This window comes from Bombyx mori, chromosome 12, assembly GCF_030269925.1.
Source record: "Bombyx mori chromosome 12, ASM3026992v2".
NCBI lineage: Eukaryota > Metazoa > Arthropoda > Insecta > Lepidoptera > Bombycidae > Bombyx > Bombyx mori.
The window spans coordinates 3,572,210-3,595,901 of NC_085118.1; the positions used below are offsets into that span (position 1 = coordinate 3,572,210).

Here is a 23,692-nt window from a genome sequence, read left to right on the forward strand (position 1 = left end):
CAGTCCTTCCACTCCTCCTAGTGCTGATTTTGGTCCGCGTCATCCGATCTCTTTCGTTGCAAAGCCTATCTAAGCTATCCTAAACCTAACCCTAAACCTAGGACCTTAACCTACATCTAACCTAATCATATACCTAGGACCTTAATCTACATCTAAACCTAACCCTATACCTAGGACCTAAACCTAAGAATCCTTGCAACGAAAAAGATCGGACGATACCTCTGGGAATGTCGCCCAGAGGATCCCGTTATCCGCCACCTACGGACGCGCCACGGTGGAAGTCCAGCAAAACTCCCCCACAGACGGAGCCCCCGGCCACGCAGAGTGCGCACCGGGGGGCCCGCCCAGGTCCCGGGAGAATAACATCTACCTACCCTATCCTCCAAACTGGATCGAGTAACTACATACTTCAACAATGAAAAGAACAATCATTACGCAAATTTCTTCATTTTGTGAACACGCTTCTATTTGACAATGCTATTGCACTTTGATCGTTATAGTCATTAATAACACCTAAATGACGCAGACAGGTAAATACAGATAGTCGAGCAAACAAATGCGACTGCAATTACTTCGGAAATTACGTTTTCATCTTTAAAAACATTCATGGTATTTACAAAAGGCGAATGGACGTATTTTTTTTTTTACGGAACGCTTCTCCAACATCTCGGTGAAAATAAACATGCTTGCGTTGTATTACGGTAGGACGACTTCACAAAGTGTATTCTGAAATGAGGAAGTTAAAAAGTAAAAATGGTTCGCAAAGTTCATATTATACGTGGTTTCACGGGAATATATTCATAGAACAGTGTTATTTGGCTCCGTGTTGTAGTCTTACGGAACCACGCTGGTACATAAGGCCCTGGCAAGCTTTCTCCACTTGACCCTGTCTTGCGTTTGGTCCGTGACATCACTCCAGGTCATGCCGGCAGTCCTCATCTCACTCTCCACTGTGCACTACCAAGTGTGTACAGGGCGACCAGGTCTTCTCCTGCCACGCGGCTGCCACTCAAACGGGATTGACTCCGCAGCGCCGTAGAGTGTGTCCTATCAAACGCCACTTCCGATGGGCAATGTCTTGCGCGATGAAGGTTTGGTCACATTTAGTCCTTGGGTCTTTATTAAAGATAGTGAAAGACCAGAAAGTGCGGAGTATTTTGCTTAATATGGCTAATGAACTCGTATCGTATTGCGTGGACATCACAACGTTAATGCTACAACTCACCTTGAGACATGAGGTCAAAGCCTCAATTGTACTCTTATCGTTCAAAGGTCAATTGTATTCTTATCGTTCAAAGGGTAATTGTATTCTTATCGTCCGGTTTCAAAGACCGTCCAGTCGTCTCAGTAACTGCTTCAATTAGAAGTCGTACCCATCGTATTATGAATGAAAGTGTTTTAATGTATTTTGGGACATGACGTATCTGGTGGATGTACAACTGTTATCCGATCTTATAACTGCTTCGAAGCAGAAATATGCTTTCACCTTGTCAATCAGATGGCAATCAAATTCTCAGTACAACACTGTACGCCGAAGTACATTGCATCTTGATGACATCTCTGCCCTATTTAGATGTCGTGCCAAATCGCCTAGATGCGGTGCCCAAACACGCACGTCTGATGATTGACATGAATTTTCATCGCGCAAACTGTCATTTGTAACAATATTGGTGATGTTTCAATGAAGTGCCTTTGGATTTGATGAAAAGTACTTTAAAATGCCAATCAAATCTACTTTATGTTACGATCTTATCATCTGTCGATGGATTTACATGTATGCAGTAGCTCACTCATTGGAAAATTTTCAATTTCATCATTTTACGCATGTTTTCGAAGAGTCCAGTTGCTTTTCTAATAAAATTCTACTATTACTACTAATGTTGATAGCTCCCGTACTATATGCTCTTTAGAATATTCAATTTTGATTAAAATTTTAAGATCCGATAAAACCTGACCTTTTAAATCCGATACCTATAAAACATCAAACTATACTACGGTAGAAAGCGTTGAAAGGCATTATTATTGAAAAAAATCCAAATTTTTTATTTTTGTCCCAAGATTAAATTTTAAGAAAAAAAGAAATTTATGAAATTCCATAGTTCCATGTGAGGTGGAATGAAGTTCCTTAAATTAGGTCTGCTCCCTCCAAGGCTACATAATGGTCACGACCACTCTGACAAGAGTGAAACCATTATAATGAAGACAGGAATAAAGGTCGGCTCTATGTGCTTGTTGTGCTAAGCGCTTGTTTGAGCCCATAGGTATTGCGAATACCACCAACTCTTGACACACGAATAATAAATACCTATAACCTGGAAAGTATGATTATTATTATTTTCTTTTTTTTCCTACCCATTAAGTAGGTGACCTCAGGGGCTGAACTTGAGAGAATTTGCTAACACTAGCCCTGGCAGGGGCAGTGCTTCGCAGAGTCTACCACGGGATCGGAATTACGACCACTGAGAAGATCCGGCGAGAAACTGAATGGGAAAAGCATGACTACTTAGAGGCAACTACTTGATTACTTAGAGCCACATACATATTTCTGTCACGAACAAATCTCTCCGGCTTAAAGTACACTATATTTATCCGGAGCACTTTGTCAAGAAAGTAAAGACTAAGAAGAAAAAGTGGTGATCTAATGAGGTTTCAATGTTTCATAGTGAATGGCTACATTAACTTAGTGCAATCGACGACGTAAGGCATCCGTTGTATCATTAAAAAAAAATTCAGACTCTACCAACCTTGAATGAAAACATTTCCCAATAGCCTGTAAACTTTGTCAATATCCATTGAAAAGGTTTTTTTTTATTCCCACCCAGTATACAAACTTTTTTAATTTGAATTCACGAATGCGGAACCCAACACACTGATACGAGTCATGTTGATTTATTTTATTGGAAGTGTGTGGATTCTCCAAAAGTTAACGTAGCCCATAGCTTGTAAGCGAATACTTTAAAAAGGTTTGTTATTTTCGGAATATTGACCTTTTCTTTTATACAAGAATCAATTTAGATAACTCTCGACGATGAATTCTTCTGACTGTTGAATCGATTGAATTGAAAAAATAATTTATTCATCAACCATCGTTACTTTATGCCAACATGCCAAAATCCTTCCACAGAGTGCCAACATTTGAACAACTGAAGCCAAAAAACACAAGAATTCATAATAGAACATGAAATAACAAATAAACAAACTTACAGATATTAATACATATTATTCTTGATAAAACTTTCTAATGTCGAAATTTAGCAGCACTTCGTGAACTAGAATCGAAAAGTGTGATTAAAATTAATGTAATAGAAGAAGTACAGAGTTTTAAATTTCTGTAGCTCCAATAGTTTTACCGAGATCAAATACTACCTCTAACTTTAGACAATTTTTTAACTAATGTTTATAAATAAATATACAAACCAACATCTAACAGAGATTTATCGAAAATCCGCATACATAGGTAATCCAAGTACGCAGAGGGATTCGACCGCTAATGTAGTCAAAGCATTAAATTATTCACGAAACCGAACTCCGGCCCTAATTCAAGCCACGTCATCAATAGTAATGAATTTCCCAATTGTTTTATATTACGATTTTATATCGCATTTGTGTACGTTGTCTTGTTGTTTATTCTAACGTGCATTTTATTCTAAATTCGAATTTCCCAATTGTTTTAAATTAGGATTTTACATCGAGTTTATGAACGTTGTCTTATTGTTTATTCTATCGTGCATTTGATTTTAACTTCGACAATGTATACAATTCAGAACTTTTTAGACCATTTAGATTAATTTAGTTTTTCTTATATTTCATACTCAATAATAAAGTAATGCAAGCACTAAGCAAGAGTGCTTGGTGGGCGCATTAGTGGTTAGATACACCACCCCTAGTTATAACTGGTAGAGAATGCCATTAACATTAGGACCGCCACTGTATCCTTTGAGCGTAAAGTTGATTAAATAAATTAAGGAATAAGCTAAATTTTATTCGTTTTGATTCTTTTTTTATTTGAAAGCTAGTGCTCTTTATATTTTGTGTGTTTTCCGATCATATTTCTATTGCTATCATATGATCATATTACTAATCTCCGTTGCTCATTTACGATTTCTTTAGTGGTTGACTCCGTTAAACATTCTCCTACAGCATCGATATTAACAATAGATATCAATATGTTGTAGCAATAGCCCAAAAGCACTTTACACAAATTTTACAAGTTATTTTTACTTTCCGACACTTTTTTTTTTTTTAACTCTGGGGATTCCATTTGCGGATACCCGGTCGAGACGGGTAATAGACCGGGTGATGTCGGACTCCGGCGCCTCGAGAGAAGAAGAGGGAGATTCCTACCGGGAGACTACGCCTTGAGACGGGCGCGCGAGGCGCTGCGCGGCGTCTACCACGCAGGACCCACCCTGCAAAACGGACTAAACCCCATAGAGCTCCACCACTCCGACTCCACGAAACCTACGGTACCGCACAATGCGCCTTTCCGACACCTAAAACATACAAGACCATAAATTTATAATCTAGTAATGAAAACGTATCGTTTATTCCATTACACAATCACACAATATGTTCAGAAACATATCCTTCTGAGAGTGAAAAAAAAACAGAAGAAAAGAAAAGAAAAAAGAAATACATAACATAGCAACTGACGAAATAAGTCAGTGCAAAAAACCAGGACGCGAGACCACAAAATGAACACCACCTAATTACATCGTATATTTTACATGAGTACGTTAAAAATATATCATGTGTTAGTGCAAATTGCAACACGGAAACGTTCTGTAATGGCTCGCCGTCGACCGCGCTCCGGGGGTGGCCTGGTGTTATTATTTTGCAATATTAGTGTGTCGCCTCGTTGGCTTCCCGCACGACCGAATCGAATAGTGATTACTGCTTTATGCACTCTACCGATTGAGAAATTATTATTATTTTTAACATCTTACACCTTTAAACGAGCAATTCTTGTATATTAATATTATTATATACTTATATAATCTGTATCTAGGAAACGGCTCCAACGATTTTCATAAAATTTAGTACGAGTATACAGGGGATTTCGGGAGCGATAAATCGATCTAGCAACGATTTATTTTCAGTAAAAGTTGTTTTGTTTATATGTTTATTCGTGTTTTTAATAATCAACTCTTCCTGACATCTATTGGCGAATAATAATACTATTTTTCTTAATTGAGGGCAACTAACTGCTTTAAAGACACAACAAGATGGCATTATCAAAAATCATCTCGTCATCATCTATCATCATCTAGTTACTTATTACGTGGTTTTTTTTTTTCAATACTGATTTAAATATAATTATTTACAATATCTTCTTTCTCTGCGTCGTCAGTGTGGTCTGATTGGGTTTTTCCATCATTAAAAGGTTCTGGTGGGGGTTTTTCAACAGATACTGATGATGTATGCCTAACGCTATAATAGATAATATCAGTCAGATATCTTATCAATTATCTTAATAATTATCTTAATCAATTAGTCAATTAGAATCTTAATCAACTAGCAAGATTAAGTAATTAAAAAGTAATATCTGTAACAGATTCATCTAAAGAATAAGCCAAAAATTCAAATGGTGAACCAAATCGAAAACTTCAATTAAAAACAAAAACAAAAATTGGGGAAATCCAAATTGTAAAACCAGGAAGTATGAAAACAAAAGAAGTTGAATTTATTTGCTAGGAACTATAAAGTATTATTGTTGTTGACTTATATGATAGATAGCGACCCGCCCTCGCTTCGCTTCGGAAACATTAAAACACAAATGAAACCCAAAAAAAAAATTAAAAAAAACAAATAAAAAAAAGTAGCCTATGTTCATCAGGGACAATGTCGGCTTCTAATGGAAAAAGAATTTTTCAAATCGGTCCAGTAGTTTCGGAGCCTATTCGAAACAAACAAACAAACAAATCTTTCCTCTTTGTAATATTAGTATAGATAAATGAGCACACGTTCGATCTGTTAGTGAGTGATCACCGATGCTTATGTATGTTAGTATTGATACAGATATGACTGTGCTATGGTATGCCGACTATTACTTGATTCTGACAGAGGGATTCAATATCAGGTAGAATCCAATTTACACGATATACCTACTTGTATTTGCTGGCGTTCTAAAGCTTAACCAAGGTCTAACAGCAACATAAAAAACCAAATATTTGGAAGCCGATCATAACGCAAATGGCTCCCAGAAAACTATAACATGGTAATTATGGGATATGAAGTCGTCGTGGCCTAAAGCATAAGACGTCCGGTGCATTCGTATGTAGCGATGCACCGGTGTTCGAATCCCGCAGGCGGGTACCAATTTTTCTAATGAAATATGTACTCAACAAATTGTTCACGATTGGCTTCCACGGTGAAGGAATAATAACATCGTGTAATAAAAATCAAACCTGCAAAATTATAATTTGCGTAATCACTGGTGGCAGGACCTCTTGGGAGTCCGCACGGGTAGGTACCACCACCCTGCCTATTTCCGCCGTGAAGCAGCAATGCGTTTCGGTTCGAAGGGTGGGGTAGCCGTTGTAACTATACTTGAGACCTTAGAACTTGTATCTCGAGGTGGGTGGCGCATTTACGTTGTAGATGTCTATGGGCTCCAGTAACCACCTAACACCAGGTGGGCTTTAAGCTCGTCCATCCATCTAAGCAACAAAAAAAATGAAAAAAAAATATGGCTAAAAATAAACTTATCTAAAAACAATCATACTGATAGTACAAAACTTATTAGATCCCTTGAATTATCAAGAAAATTGAAAAAAAGGAAAACTACTTTAAAAATTAAACAATCTAAACAAAACTAGTTTAGAAGCTAATTTTCAGAGTACGTTAAACTTGAATCAGGACTTGTTTTGAACATCCTCTAGCATTCTTCACAATACTAGCAACATTGTGTAAAAAAAGTTATATTTCGTTTCCATTAACACGTCTGTATCAAACATTTCCGTACGAAATAGTAGTAGATAAGCAATTCTTAATCAAATTTTTTATGTTCATAAACAAAGTTTTCATTTTACAAGTAATTCATAGTATTTCCGCACTGACGACAAATGAAAGTTCATGAAAATTATTGGGTACGTATCGAGAAATTATGGTGCATTGAAAAAAAATAAATAAATAAATATTTACTAACAATCACGCCACGTTAACTGGTCCCGTGATAAGTTCGTAAAGAACTTGTGTTACAGGTACCAGATAACGGGATATAAATGTAAGATTTTTATTATACACATACATATATTTAATAGACATCCATGACCCTGGAAAAGACATTTATATTTATCATACAAATATGTTTCCTTGGCGGGATTCGAACCTGCGACCCCCTTGTGTAGTGACCGTGTCACTTGCCACTACACCAGACGGCAAATAACAGTATTATGCATCGAAAATAGACAGTTGTATTCAGTAAGTTGGAATATTTCATTTCGTGTTACGTAATGTTATCATTTCATACTTTCGATGGAACTTAGGCGGTAGAGGGTAGATTAGGTAGTAGAGGGGGAAGAGGTCGACCGAAGAAGACATGGATGGAGTGTGTGAATGACGATATGAGAGAGAGAGAGGAGTGAGTGTTGAGAAAACGGCTGATAGAAGAGAATGGAAGAGAAAAATGAGCTGTGCCGACCCCACCTAGTGGGATAAGGTGGAGAAAAAGAAGAAGATGGAACTTAGTCGATGTAATAATTTTTTTAAAAATATTCTAAATCTTACGAATAATAAAAAATAGATCACAAAATCGTTATACATGATCTCAAGTTATTACTCCAATAATCTGCAGCATTTACTTTCACCTGTAAAGATCGGTTAAAATATAAATACTATAGATATTTTTTTAACTAGTGTCGAACATAAAAAAAATTATCTATTTAAGACATCTAATCATACGATTATAACAAAAGAAATCGCTATTTTGCCACCTTAATGTTATTTGTACACTCATTGTAACGTGAAAATACGCAATCAACTTTCAAACAATCGTTAGGTAATTAAATTCCGAGAACCGAATTCCCACTGACACAAATTGAGGCGTTCGATTTCAAACTAAGAGGAGACTTCTTTGAGTAAGCTTCTACAATTTTGATAGGCCCCTTTGATGTACAGAAATTACCGAGATCGGAATCCGTACAGTATTGGAATTACTCGTTTTGTATTATTAGACGTATAAAATTGAAAACTAAGCACGTTTCAAATTAAAATTAATTTGAAATAAAAAGAACACCCATAACTTCAAGGATTCAATGAAGACCTTGAAACAGCAGTATTCTATGTTACTTAAAGCGCCTGCAAAATTATGTTATTAGGGAGGTCTTTATTGAAGTTTCTTTATTCAACTGTTTCATTATTAATCAAAATTGCCGTTGTAACTATACTGATACCTTTTAGAACTTATATCTCAAGGTAGGTGGCGGTATTTATTTTGTAGATGTCTATGGGCTCCGGTAACCACTTAACACCAGGTGGACAGTGACCACCTAACTAAGCAATAAATAAAAATATAATGTCATTTATCTGTAACTTTTAAACTAACTAATCATCTTCTTGTCCTCATTTTAAATGTCTTGAAATCCCTGCAGCACATTCAAAAAAACGATTTCTCAAATAAAGCTCTTCATTGTAAATCATTTAAATGCGAACAAATCATTATTTATTACGTAGTTTGCTCCGCGTAAATCAATTAGTTAAATTCCCCATTAGCTCCGCAGATAAGTGCGTGCAGTCAATCTGTCCCTAGACTCCATTAAATGTGAATTATATCGTGATATTACGAAGTGTGCCGTGCAACCACATGCCCCCCGGGACCGGTCTCTCATTAAAGAACAATTAATGAGGGTAGAACAAAAAACCACAGCAGTCGCCCTCCGTAATGAATGTTGTCATGGGTTTCGCGAGAGGCACGCTGCTTGTAAAGCTTGTTTACAATTATAATAATGACAATCGCCCTAGATTAACAAATCGGTGCTAAGCTTTCAAGATTTCAACATCTCAACACCCTTTCATCTACTGGTGGTAGGACTTCTTGTGAGTCCGCACGGGTAGGTACCACCACCCGGCCTATTTCAGCCGTGAAGCAGTAATGCGTTTCGGTTTGACGGGTGGATCAGCCGTTGTAACTATACTGAGACCTTAGAGCTCATATCTCAAGGTGAGTGGCGGCATTTACGTTGTAAATATCTACAGGGCTCCGGTAACCACTTAACACCAGGTGAGCCGTGAGCTCGTCCACCCAACTAAGCAATAAAAAAATCAAACTATTTGTCCTACGAGTTTATCTAGGAAATAAGTCCAAAAGGTTAGATTCAAAATAACAAATTACTTAGTAAAGATATTTCTATATGTGTACTTTTTTACCCGAAATACTATGTGCGTGATTTTTTTATTAAACTTCCAGACCAATCCTCTAGATAGCTAAATAATTTCACATGACCGAACGAGACGTGCCCAAGAGAAACAAATTTACTCAGAAGATAAAAATAAAGATTGATACACAAATCCCAAAAGGTCGGGCCTTGTTAAGGCTTTGTTGCAGTCTGTTTTTGCCTTCGCATACTAAAGATAAGTTACGATCAGAGGCGATCTCTGCGTAATCCAATATAAAAACATAAAACTAAACATTTTGCTTACAGTATATAGTAATTCAGTCAACAGTAAATTATGTGAAAAAAAAAATAGTTTTATTTAAAAGTGGATTATAAATTATGTTAATTTAATGATCGGATCAAAAGCGTCCCTGGTCTAACAGGTGAGAGGCTCGGCTCTTCGTATCGAGTCATTTAGTTATACCGAAATTCTAATTCCGGAAATATTATACTTCATACAATATGGTGGTAGGACCTCTTGTGAGTCCGCGCTGGTAGGTACCACGACCCTGCCTATTTCTGCCGTGAAGCAGTAACGCGTTTGGGTTTGAAGGGTGGGGAAACCGTTGTAACTATACTGAGACCTTAGAACTTATATCTCAAGGTGGGTGGCGCATTTACGTTGTGGACGTCTATGGGCTCCAGTAACCACTTAACACCAGGTGGGCTGTGAGCTCGTCCACCCATCTAAGTAATAAGATAAAATAAAATTTTTAGCCGACTTCAAATGAGAAAGAATGAAGTTCTCAATTTGTCTACGTGGAATTGTCGGCCTAGAATAGCACCATCCCTTCTTTTCCCGTGGGCATCATAAAAAGCAAACTAAGGGATTCATTGGAGAATAGACAAATATGATATTCCGAGTATGCCTCTCTGAATGTTATAATTTAACGATAGCTATTTCAGTCTGGAAGAAATCTGACAAAAATCTAAGTAACGCATTTTCAGTATGATGTTACGCAATTATTTTTACGAGTGAAGGAAAATAAAAAAAACTACATTCAGGCCCTCCGGTTCCACAGAAATATCACTAGCTCGGAGCAAGGATCTGAAGTGTTGCAAAATCAAACCACCCACACAATTTCAAACACTATCAATTTATTTACGGAGTACAAGTTCAAACCGAAACACAATGCTACTTCATGGCTGAAATAGGCAGAGTGGCGGTACCTACCCGTGCCGCCTCATAAAACGTCCCACCACCAGTAACGACGCGGGTTTGATTAAATAATAACTGCGGGTTTGATTTTTTATTACACGATTTTATTTCCTCAATCGTGAAAGTCAACCGTGAACATTTTTCGAGTACGTATTTCCTTAGAAAAATTGGTACCCACCTGCGGGATTCGAACGCCGGTGCATCGCTAGGTACGAATGCACCGGATGCCTTATCCTTTAGGCCACGACGACTTTAACGTATAACCGACTTTACCAATGTTATAGCTCGGAACTTGTATATACGCAAGCTTATCTCGTAAATATTGTAGGCTAGATTCAGGCATTTGTAAATATATTTTGTTTTAGATAGCTGTTGTCACAGATCTTCCCATTTTCATTTCCATATAATAGCAGCGTACTTCGCACTCCAACCAGCATTTACTGATGGTAGGACGTATTATTAAGCCTGCCCGGTTGGCTACCGTTGCCATGCCCGTTTCTGACATGACGCAGCCATGCGTTTGATGGGTGGTACTACCGTTATTCGGTACAATTGACACTACATCCTCGTGTTTCAGTGTGGGCAATGTCATTTTCGTAGCGACCTCAATGGAGATCCATCTACAGAAGAAAGAAAATGACTTACCATTGCATTTGACACGTCATCAAAAACTATTCTAGATCATTAAATAGTCGTCTAATAGCCTATAGTCTTAAAATTTTATTCTTATCGTCATCACGATAAAAGCTGTGAATTTTATCACGATAACGTATCAAATGTTATTTGCACTTCGTGTATAAAACACTAAAGTTTTAAAGAAAGCATTTGTCATCGTTTATTTAAGTTGTCGCTCGTAAATATCCATACACGCAATATTAACCTGTAAACGAGCAGATATTGTAGGACCTCACAGCCGCCTCCTGATGTTAGGCGAGTCCATATCGCATCTTTTTTTTTCCCTACCTATGCTGATAGCCTTGAGAGGCTATTTCAGCTTCACCCTAACGTTAGTAGGTGAGCTCGCGGGGCTCAACCGGAGAGTTGCTAACACTGACCCTAGCAAGAGCAGTGCTTCGCTGAATCTACCACCGGATCGGAAACGCGACCCACTGAGAAGATCCGGCGAGAAACTCAGTGGGCTGTGTCTATGGGTTAGTTCGCTCGTCGAGCCCTTCGTCGCAAGCGACGGGTTCGACGAGGACGGTGACCGGTGCTTGTGGTGCCTAAAAGCACCGTTAATGGATCAGGAGGATCCGTAATGACGTGCTTTGGGCGACGTCGACGGTTTACCATTCGGTCTACTGGGTCGGGTATGTAATTTCCAGCGGCTACGATGAGAGGGTTCTCATGTCGTGCCGCCTTCTCAAAATGGCGCAGCGATGCCGACTGTAGATACTTACTAACAGAGTCGAGCTCCAGGTCGTCGTGGAGATCCACATTCCTAAGGAACCAAGGCGCTCCGACGGCTATCCTGCAGAATCGTGATTGAATAACCTGAAGGGATTTCAAGTTGGTGCGGGCTGCGTGAGCGAACACTACGCTTGCATACGTCATGACGGGGCGTATACAAGTTTTGTAGAGAGTTACCTTATTACGGAGGGACAGTTTGCTTCGACAACAAAGCATTGGATAGAGTCGTCCTAGAATAAACGCGGCGCGGTCGCGTACCGTTTTTATATGGGGACGGAATGTCATCCCTCTGTCGAGGGTGACGCCTAGATATTTGACCTTCGAGACCCACGGTATGGGCTGGCCAAAGAGAGTGATGGGACTAACGGCGGAGGTGTTTGCGCGCCTACTACGGAGTGGGATGCTCGAAGTGATGTTCGGAGGGCGACCCCTTTTGAAGAGCACCGCTGCGCTTTTCGTGGGGTTGATGTCTATTCGCCACTTCCGGAACCACTGTCCCATGGTGGCTACTGCGATCTGGAGTCGCCGATGAAGCAGCGACATCTTCCTACACGAGTAGTAGATAGCCGTGTCATCGGCGAAGAGCGCTAGATGGGTCTCCGGAGACCGGGGTATATCATTGATATACAAACTAAATAATAACGGGGAGAGCGCGGAGCCTTGCGGGACTCCGGCGGTCAGTTGACGGGGACGAGAACGAGTTCCCTCTACTCGATATCGAAACGAACGGTTCGACAAGAAGTCTCGTATGATGAGCACGAGTCTGTCTGGCACTCCCATGTTGTACAGTTTATAAATTAAACCGTTGTGCCAGACTTTGTCGAACGCCTTCGCGATGTCGAAGAAGAGGGCGCCGGTCGGGATTTGTTTACGCCTATTTAGTCCTATCAGAATGTGCTCCGTGAGGCGGTGCACTTGTTGTACGCACGAGTGTTTAGAGCGGAATCCGAACTGTTCGTCTATGAGAATTTTGTTCGCGGTAACAAAATCCCAGAGGCGTTTCCTAAGGAGCCGTTCGTAAATTTTTCCTATCGTCGAGAGGAGACTAATCGGACGGTAACTAGAAGTTTCGTTTGTCGGTTTGCCCGGCTTATGTATACCGATAACGTTCGCTTCTTTCCACACCGCGGGAAAGATGCAGTGCGTCATAGCGGCATTTAAAATTGTAGCCAACATTGCTATCAGTTGGACTGGCAAGAGTTTTAGCGCGCGGTTATGGATGCCGTCGGAGCCGGGTGCCTTCCTAGGTTGGAGGTTGTGGATCGCGTCTCTAACTTCGTCAGTAGTAATGGGGGGTAACGCGTCCGAGGGCGGCAGGGAAGCTCTGCGCCCGACCTCCCTGTCGACTAACTCGGTGTGTTCGGGGTCCGCGTGTTGAGTGCTGGTGGTGCACTGTTCTTGCAGTGCATCGGCCAGCAGCTCAGCCTTGTCATCGTCATCGAATGCCGGTGGTTGGCCTGAAGGGCGTACGAGGGGAGGCATAGTAGCGGTAGTTTCGGATTTGAGAGTCCTAGCTAGTCGCCAGTATGCTTGGTGGGAGGGCGCGAGTTGTTCTAAATAACTATGCCAATTATCGTTACGCGCGTCGCTTAAGCGGGAGTGGACTTCGCGTTGTAGACGACGCATCTGAATCCGGTTTGAAGGCGTGGGAAGACGATCGTAGGCCCGGATTGCCGCGTTCCTAACTCTTAAGAGATTCCTAAGATCGGGGGACAGTCTGATGCGGTGGAAGCTGTCCTCCACATCGACTTCTTTTGAAGATCTAATGATCGCGGAAGAGATGTGATCGGTAATGATGTTTATGGATTCGACGGTGTCCTCGGGGGATGGATTCGAATCCGGGCCGTAAGGGAGGATTGGCGGAGCGGCGTCGGCTAGGCACGTGCCCAGCTTATTCCAATCCACCATGGTCCTCGTAACAGTGACTGGGTTGTGAGGGCGACCGAGCTGCATAACGACAGGTCGGTGGTCTGAGTCGAGCTCTGACATTGCTTCGATGGAACGCAAGCGCAGAGTTACGTTCCTAAGCAATGCCAGGTCTATAGTGCTCGGACGGAGCGCGATGTTATACGGATAACATGTTGAAGTTGGGGGACCGACTATTTCAAAGGTGAGGTCGTCTATAAACGCGTCGAGACGCCTACCGTTAACGTTTGTACGATGGCAGTTCCACCTAGTGTGGTGGCAATTTAAATCGCCTGCCAGGATGACGGAGTCTCCCATGCCGAACAGTGACTCGATGTCACTGCTCAGGAGGGGCTTGTCCGGGGGGAGATAAACGGATGCGATGACGATCGGCTGGTGTCCCGTCAGCGAGATACGGCACACTGACGCCTCGATATGTGAGAGCGAGGGAGTATCGAGAGGGACAACGTGCAGGGCCCGCCTATAGTAAATGGCAGTCCCGCCTTTGGAGGCGGTGAGTCTGTCATTCCTAACCATGACGTAATTCGCGACTTTCGGGTCACGACGCGAGGGCTTCAGACAGGTTTCCTGCACTAATAGAATATCTACAAGATTGTCGCGGAGGAATTCAAAAATTTGATCGCGTTGCCGCGCGAGTCCGTTAGCATTATAGAATGCTAACGTAAGGGAATACGGTTTTTCTCTACCTTTTTGCGCCATTGGTTACCGGTAAAGATTTTTATAACGTGCGGGACACGGACTCGTAGACGTCCATATGATCGAAAGCGGCCGCGAGCCGCTGTTCGGGGGTTACCGACCTACGTATCGCGTCTGCGAACGATCGCAGACGGTCGAAGTTGACCGCGGTGACGAAGTCGCGCACGAGCGCGAAGTCGTTGACGGCAGAGGGTTGCGGGGGACGGAACGCGGGCGCGGGGCGAGGTGCGAGCAGGGGCTGGGGCGCGGGGCGTGTCACGAGCGGGGACGGGGGTGCGGTTTCCGTTCCCGCCTTCGTATACGGCAGCGGCTTTTTCCACGCTGAGACCGTGGGAACTGCAGCCGGCACGAAGGCGGGTTTCGGCACTGAAGGTGCCGAAGTCTTTGGGCCGACGGTTCGCGGAGCCGGGTGGGTTGGACGTTTTCGCGGAGCCCTAGGACATCCACGGTAGTTCGCGGGGTGCCCTTGCTTAAGGCATAGGACACAGCTAGGAGGTTCGGTCGCGGTTTCCCTAACTCGCGAGCAATCTAATGTGGCGTGATCGCCGAGGCACTTCACGCAGCGGGGACGCGCGTGGCAATTACGCGCCGAGTGGCCATATAGCTGGCATCTGTAGCACTGCCCGGGAGTACCACGTTTATGGGGGGCTTCGATTGAGATCCCGGATAGGCCGCAAATTGTCGTGAGACATGCGATCTTCTTTTTGGCCTCCGGGGTGGGTTCTAGAGCTACCAGGATCATGTTGTAGGGCTGCTTGCCCCGCCCACTGTGCATCCGGTGCACGCTAACTAACGGGAGGGACTGAGCGGTCAGATCCTCCTTTATGTAATCGATTTCTAACTCCTTGGGGACTCCGCGTATCACTACGCGGAGCTCGCGGTCCTCCTGAAGAGCATAGGTGTGAAAACCTATGTTCTCCTTTCGGAGGTATGAAGAGAGGGCCCTATGGTCGCCCGGCGTTGCGACCTTTATCTGAATCCCATGCGCGACGTTACGCGCATGGGTGTAATTAATTTTGTTGGCCTGAAGGGCCTGGGACACGCGATTCCACGCTGTCTTCTCTTGAAGTATCAGCGGGGGCGGGGCAGCTACTTTAGGAGCGGGCGCGGGCTTGGGACGCGGCGGCGGGGTTACGCGGCGAGCGGAGTCCGACTCCGGTGTCACGACTACCTGCGGGCGGGAGGCGGTCGCGGATTTAGTCTGTTTCGTCGTGGAGCTCCGGGACTCCACGGCGCGAGTACGCTTTTTGCCGCGCGTTACGGTTTGGAACCCATCCGAAGTTCCAGGCTGAGGGCTTGACGCGGATTCGAAATCCATCTCCGATTCGGTATCGGAGCCTGAACTCGAAACGATCGAGGTCGCGACGGACGAAGCGCGCGATGACGTAAACGACGCGGGCGCGGGGGTGGGGGTAGCGTTAGGCGCTATGTGAGCCGCATCGTGGGAACGTGCGCTCGAACTTGACGCGGCGGCGGGGGGCGCGCGGCGTGCCTCCGAGGCACGGTTGAGAAACGCGGCGACGGACGCGGGGGGGGAGGGATTGCCACGAGCGGCCCTATAGCTGAGATACTCGGCCCTAATTGACGGGTACCTATCCCGGAGGAACCCGACAATGTCCCTAGCACTTTCACTGTCACACACAAAATCTTCGCTCATCTTCGGTCTTCTTGCCCGGGGGGGGCGGCCCCGGGACTTTTGTTGAACTCGCCGAAAGGCGAGGCCCCGGATAGGATTTGTAACCCCCCTGTGCTGCAGGACAGCAAGGAGCAGGGGGGGGGAATGCCTATGCCGTGAAAACGGCAATCGGCGGGGAAAAGGAAAGGAACCCGCTCGGGCTGTATAGTGCTACAGCAGGCAGAATCGCGAGCGGGGGTCTAGTCTTGAAAAAGACTGTTGTTTTGGGAAGGGTTAGGAAATCGCTAGCCTGTGAGTGCCACAGGAAGCCTGATCGTAGCGATTGGTTTTGCCTTGAAAAAGGCAGTTGGTAAAGGGTGGGTTCGCGGTTACAACACTTTAGCGCACAAAAATGGACTCCGAGACGCAAATCGCAAGCGACCAACGGATCGGCACGTCCGCACTACTGAATTGTAAGCACGATGTATTCACGGTCACTACACTGTCGAGCACAACTGTGAGTTCAGAGACGCAGCTCGCAAGCGGGCCACGGATCGGAAAGCACGTCCGCGCACGACCGAGTCGTGAGCGAGAATGATCGCATCTTGACCAAAACTTACTGATTTATACCAGAGAATGTGCTCATTTTACGACAGATATATGTATGTGTAACCTGGACTGTGAAAGAAAGAGAAAAGAGAAGGATCGATGCATTAGAAATGTGGTGTTGGAGAAGGATGCTCCGTATATCTTGGACTGAGCATCGCACCAACGCCTCGATCCTAAAAGAACTAAATATCTCTCACAGGTTATCGTCAACAGTGCAATCCAGGATTCTTCGATATTTTGGCACGTATCGCGTCGGCCAGCATAGTCTATCGAGAAACTTGTTGTTCAAGGTAGGGTCAACGGTAAGAAATCTCGTGGACGAATCCCCATGCGTTGGACTGATCAGGTGAAACACCTTACTGAAACCCCACTTAACGAGTGTATGCGTCGGGCCTCGGTTCGCAAACTGTGGAAAACATCTGTCAAGGCTTTAATGAGCAAGAATTCCACATGACCACGACCGCTCTGCCAAGAGCAACCGATTATGATGAATATGTGTGTGTATACACATGTAAGATTGCGATACCTACGCGCAATATTCCACACAATAACAAAAATATGAAAAACCTAATATCTCGTACACAGATTATTACAACTGAGACTTGAGGAAAATTCCTTACATTGGAGTAACATCTAGCAAACTACGTCAGCTGTCATAGCATAGAATAAATCCAGCAATGACCATACTCATTAACAATATTTACATGCGACATTTGGTATTAGGATCGTTGACAAAAACCGGCTCGGCAGAAGATCGAGCCTTTTTATCGGTTTACCCAAAACCAGCCGGTCGGTTGTAGCGTCCATCTAAACTACCCATACACCATGTCTACTGGTAAGAAGTTATTAGGGGATAATAAAAAGTGTGAAGGTTCGAATATTGGATGTGTTTTTGTAAGTCACGCAGATTCTGTTCAAGTAAGACCCTCTGCCCGCATGAACCTTGCAATAGCGTTTGCAGATAAAATCCTATAGACATATTAATCCGGGTAACCAAGATGGTCATTTTTGTCTTTACTAGGCCGTCACGATAATTGAATACGAGGACGTCAGAGCACAAAAGATAGAGTCGAAGTGCCTTTAAGACGATATGAGTGCAACTAGGCGATCTAACGACCATGCAATTTAATTTATTTTCTTTTTTTGTAAATAGAAAAAGCTGAGATACTAACAACCAGTTACCGACCTCAAACATGCGATTAGTATGTATCTGTTAATTTTACGAGTACAATAATGTACTATAACACTACTGTAATCATTTTTTTTTTAATCACAGCTTTAAATTTCTATTGGGCTACTGACACAACCTTGAAAAGCCTTCTTGAATGGACAGTTAAATATATAAAACGAGAATAAAATGTAAATTTAGTTTGAGAAGCAGTGGATTTTTCTCTCACACGCTGTGAGCCTGTCGGGCAACTTAAATTACAAGTTATCATTTACTTTCCTCTATTGATAAAGATTTGTTTGAAAACTGCTAATTGCTCCAATTAAACTATCAAAATATTTAGCAACCTAAAACTGTATTAAATTGGTTCGTGCCTTTATTTGGTTTAAAATGTCTGAAGAATATGCACGGTAAATTTTTCATGACACCATTTTCATTTATTTAAAACGCAAAGACTTCTTTAAAAAAAAAAGTATTTGTGTATCGATTAATCAATATTTGATAATTAATAATTATCTCAGGTAGTCTTTGTTATTATGAAATTAAATAAAAATACGAAACAACAGCAAATTTCTAACAATTTTTTAATAGTATAAGATTTGAACAAATTTACTTAAAAAATGCTTTGGCTAACGATAAAGTTTATACTTAAAAAAAAATGACCAACTTTAAGAATAATTTCCAACAAATTTTTGACTAGCTCAAATGCAACAGACAGATCGTATGACTTCAACCACATACCACAGGCCACCATAATAAACTTGTATTACTTTACTGCGGTGATAAAAACCCAATTGACTTTATGTGCAAATAATTTTGTGTTCTTTTTGTGTATCGAATACATATTGTAAATAAAAATGTATGTTTATAAATAACATGTATTCGATAATCAATCAAATAAAATTGTCAACCAAAAAAATATCAATTAATTTAGATTCGTTGTTGGATGTTATTCAAAAATTAATTTGATTCTCAAATTTAGTGAGTCATGAACTTCACAAGTTTGTAAAGTAAACATGCAATAAACGATAAGCAATTTAGCTCGGCTTTTATATTTTAATTGATTTTAAACGAAATTGTTATAAGCTTTTCTCCTCTAAAATGATTATAGTATCTGCAAAGTTAGATTTTGCTTGTTTTTTTTTAAAGACCAGTACTATTAGTTTGGTTTCTTGGTAAATTTAACTGAATAGATCCTAAACAGAAAAGTCAATTTAGCAAATAAAAAATGACAATGTAAAACATCATCATACTTAACTTTTACAATTAAAACTGAAAATTTAATTTCGGCTTCGAAAATTCAAACTAAAACTGCCATAATTATCGAAAAACCATTAACAATGACAATAAATGACCAAAGCGTAACGGCTCTTAATCGAGCATCGAACACCAAAATTCTCAAACAAAATAAACAGAGTTAGAGTTACGTACCGTTCGTAAGCATTACAACTTCCGTATGTAGCGCACACATCACGTTTTCCAACTAAACAAATTATTTCTCGAGACGCTGAACATCGTTTTATATTGCCCACTGATTGATTACTTACAAAACGACCGTGTCAAAACACTGTGATAACACGCGCGCGCTCGTCTAGTTCGGTGGCTGTGTGTTATCGGCGAGAGTTCGGCCGGTACTGACTGTTAGCTCGTAGAGCGCTAGCCCCCGCCCGCCCTAACACGGCCCTTTCTTTGTTTCCTTCATGCGGGGTTGCTGGTGTGCTACGGCTCGCGTTACATTGTGGGATTTCGTAAAATTTAGTTTATATCATTACCTACCGGAACGAAGTAGATTAGATTAACGGTAACACAAAAAGGAGCGGGTAGGCTCAAGCTAATATCATGTTTGAATTGTTACCGGTATCCGCTTACAACGGAAAAGCTGTTGGGATTTTCGGTCGGTAAGGGTCAACCCCACTTAATCGGTAATCTAAAGCATCGTCAAAAGTCCAGACACGTCGACTGCCTCTCGTATTACGCGCCACTCAATTTGGTTTGGATTCGCTTTATTTAAAATATACTTATATATATACATACGTATAGATTCAACTTCATATGTATATTAAACATTTATTGATATTACGCGTAAGAAATTCAAAACACAAAAAAGCGTGTGTAGGTATTATGAATTTTAAAAGACATCACTCTGGCAACACAGTGACGCGTCCCCTCTGAGCTTTATGTTAAGCAAATCTCGCGTGTTGCAATCTCCGGGTTTTATCAATTGATTCGATTCTAAAGAACTCGATAATACTCTGTGGCTTCATGAAATTCGCAATGATATAAACAGAGTGATTACAGTTTCTTTATTTTGTCAAAACGAAATGGTACATGAAATGAAAGGGATAAAATGTATTTAAACGAATCTTAAGATTCTGTGTACCTACGTCTATTTATTGGGGCGGGGTGTATTGTAAGTAGGCACGAGTATAGCTTCTATTAAAAGGCCGTAATGCCAGCTTATTTTTTGGCCAAGCTAACTACCAGTATCCTCTATTGGCGATTCTGGATTCGCTTTGGTTGATGAACGAGTGAGGTCGCGGGGCTCAGCTTAAGAGAAATTTCCTAACAATTGTTCTAGCCAGAGAAGTGCTTCATTGAATTCATCATTGAATCAGAATCGCGTCCCATTGAGAAGATTCGGTGAGGAACTCAATGGGTTGAATTTGCTTAAAAAGCCGAAAAGCTTTTATAGAAATCATCCCAGCTCTAGTTTAAAAAAAATTAATGGACAAATCTGGCACAAATGAATTGTAAGTAATTTATAAAAAAGAGACCATAACCAGCTAATACAACAATACTACATACTATGTCACTAATTGATCGGCGTAGAAGCGACCGCGTAGCAAACAATTTGAGCGACGTAGCGTAGCAGACGACTTGACCGTCGTAGCAGCGCCGCTATAATAATATGTCGCAACTACTTATGCCCATGGCATTGCTGACGTCCATGACTATTTGAATCAGGTGGAGTATATTCCCGTTTGCCTTGGAATGCATTACAAAAATCGCATAAGTGATCTAAACGTTTCGTCCGTACATGATTTTGTGTATGTGTGTACTGATTTGAAGCCTTGCACTTTATAATATTACTAGCGACCCGCCCTCGCTTCGCTTCGGAAACATTAAAACACACATGAAACCAAAAAAAAAAAAAAAAGTAGCCTATGTTCATCAGGGACAATGTCGGCTTCTAATGGAAAAAGAATTTTTCAAATCGGTCCAGTAGTTTCGGAGCCTATTCGAAACAAACAAACAAACAAATCTTTCCTCTTTATAATATTAGTATAGACTAGTATAGATTATGTACAAATAAGGTACCAAAGGTTGCCTCACATAAGATTCTACCGGCCAACTGAGCTCAGCAACTATCAGCTAAACGGTGTAATGTTTGATGTTCATTCGTATCGGTAACGGTTGTATTCAAGCACTTCATAAAACGCCGACGTCAAGGGATAATTAAATAAAAGTATTTAAACATGTACAAGCTAGGCGGTTAAGCCCATGTACTGATGTCAAAGTGCGACTTAATTTTTAGAAAACAAATTTGGAGTAGTGAGAAGCTCTTAGCGACTTCACTTTACGACCTCATTGGAGATCAAAAAAGCTTAACATTATGAGTGAACATTTAAGAGTTTTTCTCTGACTAGCTTATTACAATATTCGACGTTCTTCTATCAAAGTATTTCATACTTGAAGATGCTTTAAAATGCTCTTAAATGTACCGTTATTCAATTTCCTTTGCGTTTCTTATTCGTTCAGTAACTTAATTTATTATGTCGTCATTGACAAAAGACGAAAAAAAAACAAAATTTTCGTGCTTCAATTTAGAGAATACTTACATTGGAAGTGGAACAATTACAGCAGAAAGTATCTGGCCATTATATTAGGACCTATCAAAGACGTGACATTATGTATGTGTCCTACCCTCTTACGGCTGACATTATATCCGCCGCAGTGCAGTAGAATGTTTTTGCTTCGGCCGCATCTACAACTTGTAATAGTACTAAGTGATACACGTCACCTTTAATACTGAAAGCAATATTACCATAGTCAGTCTGGTATGAAGACAAGAATTTGATGAATCTTATTAATACTGATGTTAGGGCACATTGCAAGCTCACACAACTAGTTGCTACCGTCTTTGGAGAGTAGGAGAGCCCTAAAGAAAATGAAAATAAAAAAAAAATACTTTGGTTCTGGAAGCTACTCGTAATCAAGTGGGCCATGAGCTAATCTGGTAATTTAAACAATAAAATACCAAGTGACATACAAATACTTGATCCACGAGACCTTTTAAAAAGATTATTTTCGTCCAGCTAAAATCTATCGCTTCTTAAGTTGATGTTTAAAACCTTTCTAAATTTAATATCGAAAAAAATAATTAACGCAAAGTTTTTTTAGCTATCAAATTTATAACATTGCTCTGATTAATCTTGGTATTTTCAGACTGGTAGTTGTTCTTCTTTCTGGTCGTTCCCTCAATGCTGAGGATCGTGACTGTATGTCAATCTTCTCCACTCGGTCCGGTTCTGCGCCATATGTACCGCTCCCCATATCTGGCCTCCAGTCACCTCCTTGAGTTGGTCAACCCATCTAGCTGGCGCTGGTAGTTGTTACATAGTATGTTATTATTTGTAGCAAAAATCGTAATTAATATCGCCGCATCGTCAATCAATTAGGCAGCCTAAATTTGATAATAAATACGAAATTATGTTAATAATATATCCCCGATAACGAAATTAGGCAATCATTATGACAGGTTCAGCGCACACGATATAATTTTTGGGGCGAAATTTGCGTACTTCGTACAGTTTTACTGAAATATTTTAAATTGAAAATTAAAGCTATGTAATGTGTTATTAAAGCTGTATTTTATTCTTAGTTCTAATGAACTAAAATTTGACCTTTCATAGATTGTGATTAATCAAAATAATTGGGTTCGTTGACGGTTCGGGAGCATACGTAATTAATTTATCTGCAAATTTAAATATGGGACCAGATTTAAAAAAAACTTACTTTCTGCTGTCAACTACACTTTATATCATGTTATATACATGTACTGGTGGTAGGACCTCTTGTGAGTCCGCGCGGGTAGGTACCACCGCCCTACCTATTTCTGCCGTGAAGCAGTAATGCGTTTCGGTTTGAAGGGTGGGACAGCCGTTGTAACTATACTGAGATCTTAGAACTTATATCTCAAGGTGGGTGGCGCATTTACGTTGTAGATGTCTATGGGCTCCAGTAATCACTTAACAACAGGTGGGCTGTGAGCTCGTTCACCCATGTAAGCAATAAAAATTCTTATTACAATGAGGAGTATCTTATCTTTTATTTTGAGACATAGGCAGCCCGAGCAAACATTACTTTTATAGAGATAATTATACTTGTCTTTTTCTCCTTCTTCCTAGCGTTGTTCTGGTCTAAAGTCAAGGTCCGCTTTCTAACTTAAGCTCCTCCACTTTACCCGGTCTTTATCATCCTTGTAGTTGAGACTATTTTTCTCCATATCCGAAGTAGTCTGGTGCCTGCAGCTTATCATTATACTTGTTTACTCTCTTAAAAATAACTACTTCTCATTTTGAAACGTAACTAAATCCAAAAAAAATACACAACATAATCCAGGGTCTGATCTCTCGAATTACATCACTACGTCAAGAATGACATGTTATAACGCTCAAGAAACACTGAGCTAACTCCCCCTGAGTTAAAATGGACTATCATGACAATCGTCGTAT

General features: G+C 41.2%; 1 protein-coding gene across 9 annotated transcripts in view; it reads right to left on the reverse strand.

Annotated features, from left to right (window-relative positions):
• Positions 1–23,692, reverse strand: part of LOC101741218 (CUGBP Elav-like family member 1) — a 417,033-nt gene that overhangs the window by 319,828 nt on the left and 73,513 nt on the right. For 2 of the 9 annotated variants that reach the window (XM_012693226.4, XM_012693224.4), the window contains exon 1: positions 19,389–19,593. The exons of the other annotated variants lie outside the window; for them this stretch is intronic. The gene's annotated coding sequence lies outside the window, so the exon portion shown is untranslated. Of the gene's footprint in view, positions 1–19,388; positions 19,594–23,692 lie in introns of those variants that run through there. 9 annotated transcript variants of the gene reach the window in all.